The sequence below is a fragment of the Bufo gargarizans genome, chromosome 4 (genome assembly GCF_014858855.1).
Source record: "Bufo gargarizans isolate SCDJY-AF-19 chromosome 4, ASM1485885v1, whole genome shotgun sequence".
Classification (NCBI taxonomy): domain Eukaryota; kingdom Metazoa; phylum Chordata; class Amphibia; order Anura; family Bufonidae; genus Bufo; species Bufo gargarizans.
In genome coordinates this window covers 61,841,675-61,854,500 of record NC_058083.1, presented here as the reverse complement: position 1 = coordinate 61,854,500, position 12,826 = coordinate 61,841,675, and the positions used below count along the sequence as shown (strand labels likewise).

The following is a 12,826-nucleotide window of genomic DNA, read 5'->3' as shown; positions in this document are numbered from 1 at the left end:
AATCACTATTGACCGTGGCATCTGAAGAGTTTAATTACTGTATTATACAGTCAGCACCCGCTATGTATGACGCCGACTCAGCCCAGCAGCCTGCTCTATAGAAGTCCCGTTAATGTGTGGCATTATGCGTTAAGGGGTTAACATTAAATCTGCAATACTGTCATTCTGTAATAGAAAGGTAACGCATTGTCCGAGATTGGGAAGATTTATGAAAACTGACGTAAAGGAAAACTGGTTTAGTTGTCCATATCAACCAGATTTCCTTTACATCAGCTTTGATAAATCTCTAAGGTAGTCTCATTTTAATAGTAGGTGGAGGACTGAAATGAGTGACAGGATGATTGCACTGACTTTCTCTGGAAAGGTCTAAATAAACATGGAGTGGACAGACAAAGACCACAAAATGATACTAATCAAAGCAATTAATATTGTACTAAAACTGGTCTGTATCACACACCTGGGTGAGAATGTGCTGGATAAATGTGATTGCACCAGATACACCAGGTGAGCAGCTGGACGTGGACCTCCAGAGTAGCTCCAGAAGTCATCACTATGCTCCCTTGAGGTAGACATGTCTGTAGGCATCTAAACCATCCTCCACCTCACCTTCTGTTAAGTGTTTCATCATGTGCTTTTTTTTTTTTTTTTTTCTAACAGAAAATTTCAGTAAGAATTCTGATAGAAGGTTCATGTTATCACCAGATTATAAAGTAGAAGATGAAGATATCGGGCAGCGCTCTTCAGGAGAAAACCTCATTACCCATAATGTCCATCCAGGACTTCACAGTACAGATCTATTATATAATGCTCCTAATCATAAGGAACCTTCTTCTGACCAATCAAAGATTGTTACCACAAGTACTGGGCAGAAAGAGGGTAAAAGGTTCCACCATGGTAAATTTGGAAAACCGTTTACATATAGCTCAACAATTATTAGGCACAGAAGAGTTCACGCAGAAGAGAAGTCGTATTCCTGTTCAGAATGTGGGAAATATTTTGTATTTAAATCACATCTTGTTATACATGAGAGAATTCACACAGGAGAGAAGCCATATTCATGTTCAGAATGTGGGAAATCTTTTACAAATAAATCAAATTGTTTCATACATGAAAGAATTCACACAGGGGACAAGCCATTTTCATGTTTTGATTGTGGAAAATGTTTTATTACTAAAGCAAAACTTAGGGAACATCAGAGGAGTCACACAGGAGAGAAACCATATACATGTTCTGAATGTGGGAAGTCTTTTATTAAGAAGTCAATTCTTGTTAGACATAAGAGAATCCACACTGGTGAGAACCCATTTTCATGTTCACAGTGTTGGAAATGTTTTAAAAATAAATCGCATCTTGTTAGACATGAGAGAATCCACACAGGAGAGAAGCCATATTCATGTTCAGACTGTGGGAAATGTTTTATAAATAAATCAGAGCTTGTTATACATGAGAGAAGTCACACAGGAGAGAAACCATATTCGTGTTCACAGTGTGGCAAATCTTTTACAAGTAAATCATATATTGTGAGACATGAGCGAATTCACACAGGAGACAAGCCATTTTCATGTTCAGAATGTGAGAAATGCTTTATAAATAAATCAGATCTTGTTATACACAAAAGAAGTCACACAGGAGAGAAGCCGTTTCCATGCTCAGAGTGTGGAAAATGTTTTACAAATAAATCAAATCTTGTTAAACATGAGAAAAATCACACCGGGGTGAAGAGATTTGCATGTTCAGAATGTGATAAATGTTTTACCAATAAGTCAAATCTTGTTATACATGAGAGAATTCACACAGGAGAGAAGCCATTTTTATGTTCAGAATGTGGGAAATGTTTTAAAGATAAATCAAGTCTTGTTAAACATCAAAGAAGTCACACAGGTGAGAAGTTGTATTCATGTTCAGAATGTGGGAAATGCTTTACACAAAAATCAAGTCTTGTTAGACACGAAAGAAGTCACAAAGGAGAAAAGCCGTATTCATGCTCACTATGCAGGAAATGTTTTGGAGATAAATCTCATCTTGTTATACATGAGAGAATTCACACAGGAGAGAAGCCGTATTTCTGTTCAGAATGTGGGAAAGGTTTTATTACTAAAGCCAAACTTGGGATTCATCAGAGAAAAAGTCACACAGGGCAGAAGGTGTTTTAATCTTCTATGTGTTGAAAATGTATTAGAAGGAAGGAGAAAAAATTATTTGAACCCAGCAGGTTTCACGGATTTTAAGCAATTTTAGCCAATAAGGAGATTTATTTTTGGGCTGAATCAACATGGATTGGCCAGACATCCAAATTATATTTACCTGAAGTCCTCAGTGACCGGGATCCATGGAGGTAAATTGTTGCTGATATAAGGAACAAAAGAAGAGCCTTGTATTCTGTCAGAGCAGTGAAGATGAATTATCTCCATGAACATTTCTTCTTACTGTATTCCTACCTCCACCCACACTGCAGGAGAATCCAGAGGACAAAAAGGAAGGACTCCCCATGAAATCTTTTAACATACTTTATGTGGACATATTGATGATCAGTCTTCATTCATACAGTATATCAAGATAAAGGTGCTGGAACTTGGAAAAAACAGTAATACATTAAATTCACAGTCATTTTTTGAGCCCAAAAATTCTCGAACACTCTCGAACGCATAAGAAAGCTCGGCAATCTTTTATTGTAAAGCTTCATTCACACTTGTAATTTTTGATCGGCCTTTTATATAAGTATTTGTAATCCATAACTAGGAGGAAGACGTGGAAATCTTTCCATTACACGTGTGTCTGTTCGCATTCTGCTCCTGGTTCAGGCTTATACAAACACTGACCAAAATACACAAGTGTGTGAATGAGCCCGTTGTGTCTACTGGACTCTTCTATAGGAGATTTTGTTTCCTGCTCAGTACAGTGGCTCAGTGGTTAGCACTGGTATGCAGCACGCTGGCTCATTGGTTAGCACTGGTGTCTTGCAGCGCTGGGGTTAGGGAACTGATGGGGAACTTAGATTGTAAGCCCCATTGGGTACAGTGTGATGTTAATGTCTGTACAGCTCTGCCGAATATGTCAGCGCTATATATGTGCATAAATTAAATCAAAATACACTTTACAAATTCTCTCCAAGTGTTAGTGATTTTTGTTCAAGTTCAGCTGCTTTATCTTTTTTTATTGTTTTAATGAGGATGAAATATTGAAATCACCACATTGTGACAAAAAACAAACTTGCACGGGGTTAACCCTTATGGTTTTACATAGTAACATATGAACTGGTAGACATACCGTCTGTCCAGTTCAGCCTGTCATTCTACAACGCTATCCTGCAAAGTTGACCCAGATGAAGCCAATTTTCCTCACTTTAGGGGGGAAAAATTCCTTCCCGACTCCAGTCAGGCATCAGAATAACTTCCTGGATCAACGACCCCTCTCTAGTGACTATAACCTGTAATATTATTACCCTCCAGAAATACCATTACACCATCACAACGTGACTATATTCGGAGACTTGAAGCCCTATTACGCAGGCCGAGGATCAGGCGACTTATTGGGAACAACCTTGATGGCATCTTTCATGGGACAACAGAAATCCTTGTTTGCCCGGGGCACTGGCCCTGTGTAGACAGGATATGATGCTGACAGATTCAGTTTGCTTCAGGCTGCGGGAAAGGCCGTTTATATAAGTGCTGATTACTAATATACAGGGTGGTTGGTGCTCGTCATTAGCCCTGTGATCATCATGGGTAACTTCACCCTTTGACGCTGCAGGTTCTGTAAACAGGTAAATCTGAAGGGGCTGAGAACGATGTAAGGAAACGCAAGACGACATCAGGGTTTTACTTTACACACAAGTCCATTCTAGTTGTGTTACCTCCACAGAACAGGGTCTACATGAAGGGTTCCTGACACAGCCGCACAGTCACCCCCATCATCCTGCTCTGTACATTATATGTGACACAGCCGCACAGTGACACCCATCATCCTGCTCTGTACATTATGTGTGACACAGCCGCACAGTCACTCCCATCATCCTGCTCTGTACATTATGTGTGACACAGCCGCACAGTCACCCCCATCATCCTGTTCTGTACATTATGTGTGACACAGCCGCACAGTCACCCCCATCATCCTGTTCTGTACATTATGTGTGACACAGCTGCACAGTCACCCCCATCATCCTTCTCTGTACATTATGTGTAACACAGCTGCACAGTCACACCCATCATCCTGCTCTGTACATTATGTGTAACACAGCTGCACAGTCACCCCCATCATCCTGCTCTGTACATTATGTGTGACACAGCCGCACAGTCACCCCCATCATCCTGCTCTGTACATTATGTGTGACACAGCCGCAGAGTCACCCCCATCATCCTGTTCTGTACATTATGTGTGACACAGCCGCACAGTCACACCCATCATCCTGTTCTGTACATTATGTGTGACACAACCGCAGTCACCCCCATCATCCTGTTCTGTACATTATGTGTGACACAGCCGCACAGTCACACCCATCATCCTGTTCTGTACATTATGTGTGACACAGTCGCACAGTCACCCCCATCATCCTGCTCTGTACATTATGTGTAACACAGCTGCACAGTCACCCCCATCATCCTGCTCTGTACATTATGTGTGACACAGCCGCACAGTCACCCCCATCATCCTGCTCTGTACATTATGTGTGACACAGCCGCACAGTCACCCCCATCATCCTGCTCTGTACATTGTGGGACACAGCCGAACAGTCATCTCCATCATCCTGCTCTGTACATTATGTGTGACACAGCTGCACAGTCACCCCCATCATCCTGCTCTGTATATTATGTGTGACACAGCCGCACAGTCACCCCCATCATCCTGCTCTCTACGTTATGTGTGACACAACCGCACAGTCACCCCCAGCATCCTGCTCTGTACATTATGTGTGACACAGCCGCACAGTCACCCCCAGCATCCTGTTCTCTACATTATGTGTGACACAGCCGCACAGTCACCCCCATCATCCTGCTCTGTACATTATGTGTGACACAGCCGCACAGTCACCCCCATCATCCTGCTCTGTACATTATGTGTGACACAGCCGCACAGTCACCCCCAGCATCCTGTTCTCTACATTATGTGTGACACAGCCGCACAGTCACCCCCATCATCCTGCTCTGTACATTATGTGTGACACAGCCGCACAGTCACCCCCATCATCCTGCTCTCTACGTTATGTGTGACACAGCCGCACAGTCACCCCCATCATCTGATCTCTACGTTATGTGGGACACAGCCGCACAGTCACCCCCAGCATCTGCTCTGTACATTATGTGTGACACAGCCGCAGTCACCCCCATCATCCTGCTCTCTACATTATGTGTGACACAGCCGTACAGTCACCCCCATCATCTGCTCTGTACATTATGTGTGACACAGCCGCAGTCACCCCCATCATCCTACTCTCTACGTTATGTGTGACACAACCGCAGTCACCCCCATCATCCTGCTCTCTACGTTATGTGTGACACAACCGCACAGTCACCCCCAGCATCCTGTTCTCTACAGTATGTGTGACAATGTGATTTTTTTTTTTTTTTAAATGCTTTTTTTTCTGTCTCTCTAAAATTTTTTGTTATAGTTGGAGATTTGTGGATCAAGTTTTATCAGTTTACCTAAGAGGGTTTGTCTGTCTCTGTTTACAAGACATAATGTCACATCACATGGTGGAGATTGGCATAAGTGTCTGATACATGTAGGACCCACCTCTAGAACAGCTTCTCCAAAACTGGACATTTATTAAATGTTGGACATTCAATAAATAAAAAACCAGTACAGCCACCTCCAGACAAGCCTTTCTGCTCCTTTCTACGTATTCAGTCTTCTTGCTCTTTAGGTTACTTTCATTGAATCATGGTTGGCACCAAATCAAAATCTAGTACTTTTCCATTCAGACAGAGGCCTACAAGTCAGGCTGTGGATGAAGGATCGTATTCTATCAGCTGAGATCTGATACGTTGACTGAAACCACTTGTGTTATCCCAAAGGTCTAACGAGATTGCCATAAGACAAGCACCAGACGAACGCCAGTCTTACTGGAAAGTCAGTCAGTGCAGAATGCTCCAAATCTATTATGAGGCCTGTTAATAAATCTGACAGACCTCCAGGCTCTCCGCGCACCACAAATATAACTCTACATCCGCAATGAGCATGAGCCATAATCTGCTACTTTTTACATCACAATTGTTGCATAAAACATTTGATAAATGTCCCTCACTGTCTTTAAAAAAAGAAGAGGAGGAAGAGGATAGGTCCAGGACATTGTCTCAAGGTTGAATCCTTTACTTTGGTCAGAAAGGTCATCTCTTCCAAGCAGGGAGTAGGCTTTCTTTTATCTTTCATACTTCTGGAATCTTTGCTGCCTCTGGGACTTTCATCAGTTCACGAGACGTCTTAACACCTATATATTAGACTCACTGCTATGGTATCAAAACACTCAACATATACAAAAACACCTACATATTCTCTTGGCTCTAATCTCCAAAAACGGTTTATAAAAATCTGTGTAGTAATTATAAATATCTTTATTAATAATTAGACCAATCAGTATAAAAGCAACACAAGAGGGGACCATACAGCCCCACTGGGTACAGTATATATATTTTATATTTTATAGTATTATAATAAACTCATAACCAGTCATCTCAAATATAGATTATGTCATAGCAATGACTTTTTGTTAGGTCACTGCTCTGCTCACCCGTTCCAACGCTCCAGTACATGGCGGTGCCTCCCTCAGATGTCGTGGTCAATTGTGACCACTGAATCTAAAGCAGCTTTCCCCAGGACCATTGTACTTCTGGTGCTAGAACGGCTCCCCTGCGCAGAGATCGGGGAAGCCATTCCTTCTCTCTGAAGAAATCTCAGAGAGACCTGAGCATAAGTCATCAATATTCAAAACTGGACAACAGCATTACGATGATTCCAACTGTTATTAAGCCTGGATTTATTCCAGAAAATTCCACTGCATACAATATTAGGAGATTGTTCATTGGATTGCAGTATCTGTAGGAAGATGAGGAGGGCTGTGGTTTGCTCACATTTGACATGGGGGAGGCATTTGACTGAGTGGGGTGGGAGAATAGATATGGATGGTTTTTGACAGCTTTGGGATGGGACCTCATTTTGTAGCATTGGTGAAGTTTTTATATTAAAGAGACTTCAATGGGGTTCGGGGTCAAGTTCTGGTCCCAAACCCGAACTTTGACCTGAGGTTCAGCCGAAACCGGTGAACCCGAACTTCCACAGGTTCGCTCATCCCTAGTCACAAGCCGCTCCCAAAATTATTCAGATAATTGAGTTACATGGAAAATAACCAGGGATTGAAATAAACTGGGTAAAGTCTACATCACTGCCGATAAAGCGAAACCACGCGAGTGTCAGAAATCTATATATCTATGCAGTGGATACAAAAGATCAGGGAAAAACTAAGATGTGCTGAAAATGTACTTCATCAACAGCCTCTACAGAGGTACTAGTTAAGAAGAACATTTTCCCGCAATGTTTATACCTTCTGCAGGATTGGGCAGTTTGGATCCCAGCCAGATATCTCCACATGCTGAGCCTGCTCCATACACGGTGGGCGTCTTGTGAAGGCTCCCAGGCCTGTCATAGGTGATTGCTTGCAAAGCCGTGCCTGAGGCAGCCTGTAAAAATCCCATAGACTGCAACAGTATTGTGATACAGTCTATGTTACAGGCGATTAGAAGATCGCATGTACAAGTCCTCTAAGGGGATTAACAAAGCAAAAAAAAAGTTTTAGGGTACTTTCACACAAGCGGCAGGATGGATCCGACAGGCTGTTCACCCTGTCGGATCCGTCCTGCCGCTATTTTGCCGTGCCGCCGCTCCGTCCCCATTGACTATAATAAGGACAGGGGCGGTGCTCCGGCGCAGCACGGCAGTTCGCGGTGAGAGGCCGCTGGACTAAAAATTCGGACAAGCAGTACTTTTAGTCCGGCAGCCTTTCGCCGTGCACTGCCGTGCTGCGCTGGAGCTCCGCCCCATCCCAATTATAGTCAATGGGGACAGAGCGGCGGTCTCGCGGCACGGCGAAATAGCGGCAAGACTGAGCCGACAGGGTGAACAGCCTGTCGGATCCGTCCTGCCGCTAGTGTGAAAAGAGCCTTAAACAAATAAAAATACAAAAATATTATAATTATCCCCCCTTACCCTTACCCAATTTTAGATCTAAAAATAAACAATGAGGAATAAACGTAACAGGTGTTGCTATGTCCAGATTACCAGTTTTTGTTCATCTTGCCCACTAAAAAAATTAAATAAAAAGGGATCAAAATGTCTGCTAATAAAATCTACAGCTCACCCTCACATGGCTCTCTAGACGGAAATATAAAAATATTATGGAGTATGGCAATGCTAAGAAAACTAAATAAAAGCTAGATAAATGTGTTATTGCAGTGATTGTACTGGCCGAAGAATAAGACCGTCATTTCATATTGTAAAGTGAGCGTCGCAATCCTAAAAACCTGTAGTGGACAGAGGGTGTGGAACCACTGTGCCAACCAACCAGTCTTGATGACATCAGGTACATCTTAAGGGCTCGTTCACACAAACGTTTTTGCGTTCCATATACGGGCCATATTTTGTGGTCCATATATGGAACCATTCATTTCAATGGTTCCGCAAAAAAAACAGAAGGTGCTCCGTATGCATTATTTTTTTGTATTTCCGTTTTTCTGCTCCGTTGAAAGATAGAACATGTCCTATTATTGCCCGCAAATCACGTTCCGTGGCTCCATTCAAGTCAATATGTCTGCAAAAAAACTGAAAACATGCAGAATGTACTCCATAAGTCTTCCGTATACGTTCAGTTTTTGCGGAACCATCTATTGAAAATTTTATGCCCAGCCCAATTTTTTCTATGTAATTACTGTATACTGTATATGCCATACAGAAAAACGCAATGGAAAAACGGAACAGAACCAAAAACACTACTGAAAAAAAAAAAGAAAAACGGATCCGGGAAAAATGGCCCGCAAAACACTGAAAAATACATAGTCGTGTGAACGATCCCTAAAAGTGGATTTTTCACACAAACACCCTCATTGTGATATTTAACAAGACCAGTTTCTTCCGTATGCCTCAAAGCTACTTGAACAACATGTCCATTCTGAACTGTCCTCTCACCTCTCCTCCTGCTCCCTCTTTGACCTGGCTTCCGACCCCACCACTCAACTGAGACTGCCCTTATCAAAGTCACCAATAACCTACTAACAGCCAAAACCAAAAAACATTACTCTGTCCTCCTTCTCCTTGACCTGTCCTCTGCCTAGGACCCCTGCTCTTCTCTATCTACACTTTCAGCCTAGGACAGCTCATAGAGTCCCATGGCTTTCAGTATCACTTTTATGCTGACGACACACAAATCTACCTCTCTGGTCCAGACATCGCCACCTTACTATCCAGAATCCCACAATGCCTATCTTCCATATCCTTCTTCTTCTCCTCTCGCTTTCTAAAACTTAACATGATCGTGCACACAGGCTGGATGTGAATAACAGCTGTCCATAAATAGGAAAAGTCCTGTTTTTGGCCATTTCGACAACCAGATGGACCCTATTGAAATCAATGGGGCCATTTATAATGGTCGTTTAGACAGTAGTGCATCCGTCTAATACTGATACTACTGAGACAGTAGTGCATCCTTGATACTGCAGTGTCCCACTCCGTGACAGTAGTGGGGCCCGGTGTCATGTATTGCTGTATGTGTATGTAGATGCAAATTCCTATTGACAGGCTGGTAAACAAACAGTACACCCTAGTCACCACTAGGTAGTGCTAGGATATTATATATAAGGGACAGGCTAGTCACAGGAAGGGAGAAGGAAGAGATCGGAAGTGGAGAGTTATTAATGTGTGATGAGGAAAGTCAGACAAGTCCACCATGTAGCTGAGATGTCCACCATGTAGCTGCCAATTAGCCCCTTGGCTATGGCCAAGCTGAGGAAGTTTGGAGAAGATATCAGAAGCTACCTAGCACAGACCAGAGTAACTGTGGATATAGAGAGAGTCTCATTGAGATGGCAGCAGTCTAGGCTTATGGACTCCACAGCACCCAGTGACCGGGAGAAGCCTCCAGCACTTGGACACAGCCTGACAACTAGGCGCATAGTTCTGTGTTACCACATACCTCTATGGACCATGTGGATTTGTATTTGAAGGCAACCAGTTTAAAGAATGGAGCAGAAGATGGATTAGCCCCTAGGGAGCTAGGGAGAACTGCCCTGTAGATTGCAGTAAACAAGTAAGAATTATATTATATTCAGTATCGGGCTGTTAGCAACTGGACCTGTAGTCCAGTGAACACAGATACAAGGGACTCTCATACCAGCTAATGGAAGCCTGTTATAGTGCCTAACCTGAGCCTGTTAGTGTCTCACCTGAGCCAGTTAGTACCTCACCTGAGCCTGTTAGAACCAGAAACTGAGCCTGTTACCAGGAATTGCAGCAGAAGTAAAAATCTGAAATGAATGTGCTTTATATGGATTATAACTACCTTTGCTATGCCAATGATCTGCACATCTAACTCAAGGCAAGACCCCCCATGTCGGCGATCGCCGCAAACCGCAGGTCAATTCAGACCTGTGGTTTGCAGCTTTTACCTGCAGTGGCGGCGGGCGGTGCCATCGGGTCCCCATGCGGCTGTAGGGGGGACCCGATGGCATAGAAGGCAGCCCGATGCCTAAGGAAGGCATCGCGCTGCCTTCCGGTGACGAGCCTGTGAGATCCAGCCCCCTGGATCTCACAGGCTGGAAGCTGTATGAGTAATACTCACTGTATTACTCATACAGCCAATGCATTCTAATACAGAAGTATTGGAATGCATTGTAAAGGTATTAAACCCCCAAAGTGGGACAAAAATAAAGTGAAAAAAAGTTGAAAAAATTAAGTTTTCCGCCCCAAAAATGTAAAGTTTAAAGTAAAAATAAACAAAAACGTCATTTTCCCCAAATAAAGTTTAAAAAAATTGGTAAAAAATAGGGAAAATAAAAGTATACATATTAGGTATCGCCGCGTCCGTATCGACCGGCTCTATAAACATATCACATGACCTAACCCCTGATGAACACCGTAAAAAATAAAAAATTTAAACTGTGCTAAATAAAAAATTTTTGTCACCTTACATCACAAAAAGTACTACAGCAAGCGATCAAAAATGCGTTTGCCCACCAAAATAGCACCAATCTAACCATCACCTCATCCCTCAAAAAATTAGCGCCTACCTGAGACAATCGCCCAAAAAATAAAAAAAACTATGGCTCAGAATATGGAGACACTAAAACATCATTTTTTTTGTTTTAAAAAAGCTGTTATTGTGTAAAACTTACATAAGTAAAAAAAAGTATACATATTAGGTATCGCCGCATCCGTATCGACCGGATCTATAAAAATATCACATGACCTAACCCCTCAGATGAACACCGTAAAAAAAAAAAATTAAAACTGCAAAAAAAAAAAGTTTTTGTCACCTTACATCACAAAAAGTGTAATAGCAAGCGATCAAAAAGTCACACGCACCCCAAAATAGTGCCAATAAAACTGTCATCTCATCCCGCAAAAATCAGCCCCTACCCAAGGTAATCGTCCAAAAACTGAAAAAATTATGGCTTTCAGACTATGGAAACACTAAAACATGATTTTTTTTGTTTCAAAAAAGAAATCATTGTGTAAAACTTACATAAATAAAAAAGTTAACATATTAGGCATCGCCGCATCCGTGACAACCTGGTCTATAAAATACCATATTATCTAACCTGTCATATGAATGTTGTAAATAACAAAAAATAAAAACTGTACCAAAACAGTAATTTCTTGTTACCTTGCCGCACAAAAAGTGTAATATAGAGCAACCAAAAATCATATGTAACCTAAACTAGTACCAACAATAATTCCACTCTATCCCATAGTTTCTAAAATAGGGTCACTTTTTTGAAGTTTCTACTCTAGGGGTGCATCAGGGGGGCTTCAAATGGGACATGGTTAAAAAAAAACAGTCCAACAAAATCTGCCTTCCAAAAACTGTATGGCATTCCTTTCCTTCTGCCCCCTGCTGTGTGCCTGTACAGCAGTTTAAAACCACATATGGGTTGTTTCTGTAAACTACAGATTTAGAGCCATAAATATTGAGTTTTGTTTGTTTGACTGTTAACCCTTGCTTTGTTGTTGGAAAAAATTGATTAAAATGGAAAATTTGCCAAAAAATTGAAATTCTGAAATGTCATCTTCATTTGCCAATAACTATTGTGGAACACCTAAAGGGTTAACGATGTTTGTAAAATCAGTTTTGAATACCTTGAGGGGTGTAGTTTCTTAGATAGGGTCACTTGTATGGAGTTTCTACTCTAGGGGTGCATCAGGGGGGCTTCAAATGGGACATGGTGTCCAAAAAAACAGTCCAGCAAAATCTGCCTTCCAAAAACCGCATGGCATTCTTTTCCTTCTGCGCCCTACCGTGTGGCCGTACAGCAGTTTACAACCACATATGGGGTGTTTCTGTAAACTACAGAATCCGGGCAATAAATATTGAGTTTTGTTTGACTGTTAACCCTTGCTTTGTTACTGGGAAAAATAAATTAAAATGGAAAATTTGCCAAAACATTTAAATTCTGAAATTTCATCTCCATTTGCCAATAACTCTTGTGGAACACCTAAAGGGTTAACAACGTTTGTAAAATCTGTTTTGAATACCTTGAGGGGTGTTGTTTCTTAGATGGGGTCACTTTTATGGAGTTTCTACTCTAGGGTAGCATCAGGGGGGTTTCAAATGGGACATGGTGTCAAA

At 42.0% G+C, this 12,826-nt stretch overlaps 1 protein-coding gene and 1 pseudogene across 1 annotated transcript in view; both read left to right on the top strand.

Moving 5' to 3' along the window:
* The window catches only part of LOC122933820, a 72,749-nt pseudogene extending 69,643 nt beyond the window's left edge, over nucleotides 1-3,106 (top strand).
* The window catches only part of LOC122935208 (zinc finger protein 397-like), a 1,371,324-nt gene that overhangs the window by 1,242,633 nt on the left and 115,865 nt on the right, over nucleotides 1-12,826 (top strand). The window lies entirely within an intron of this gene.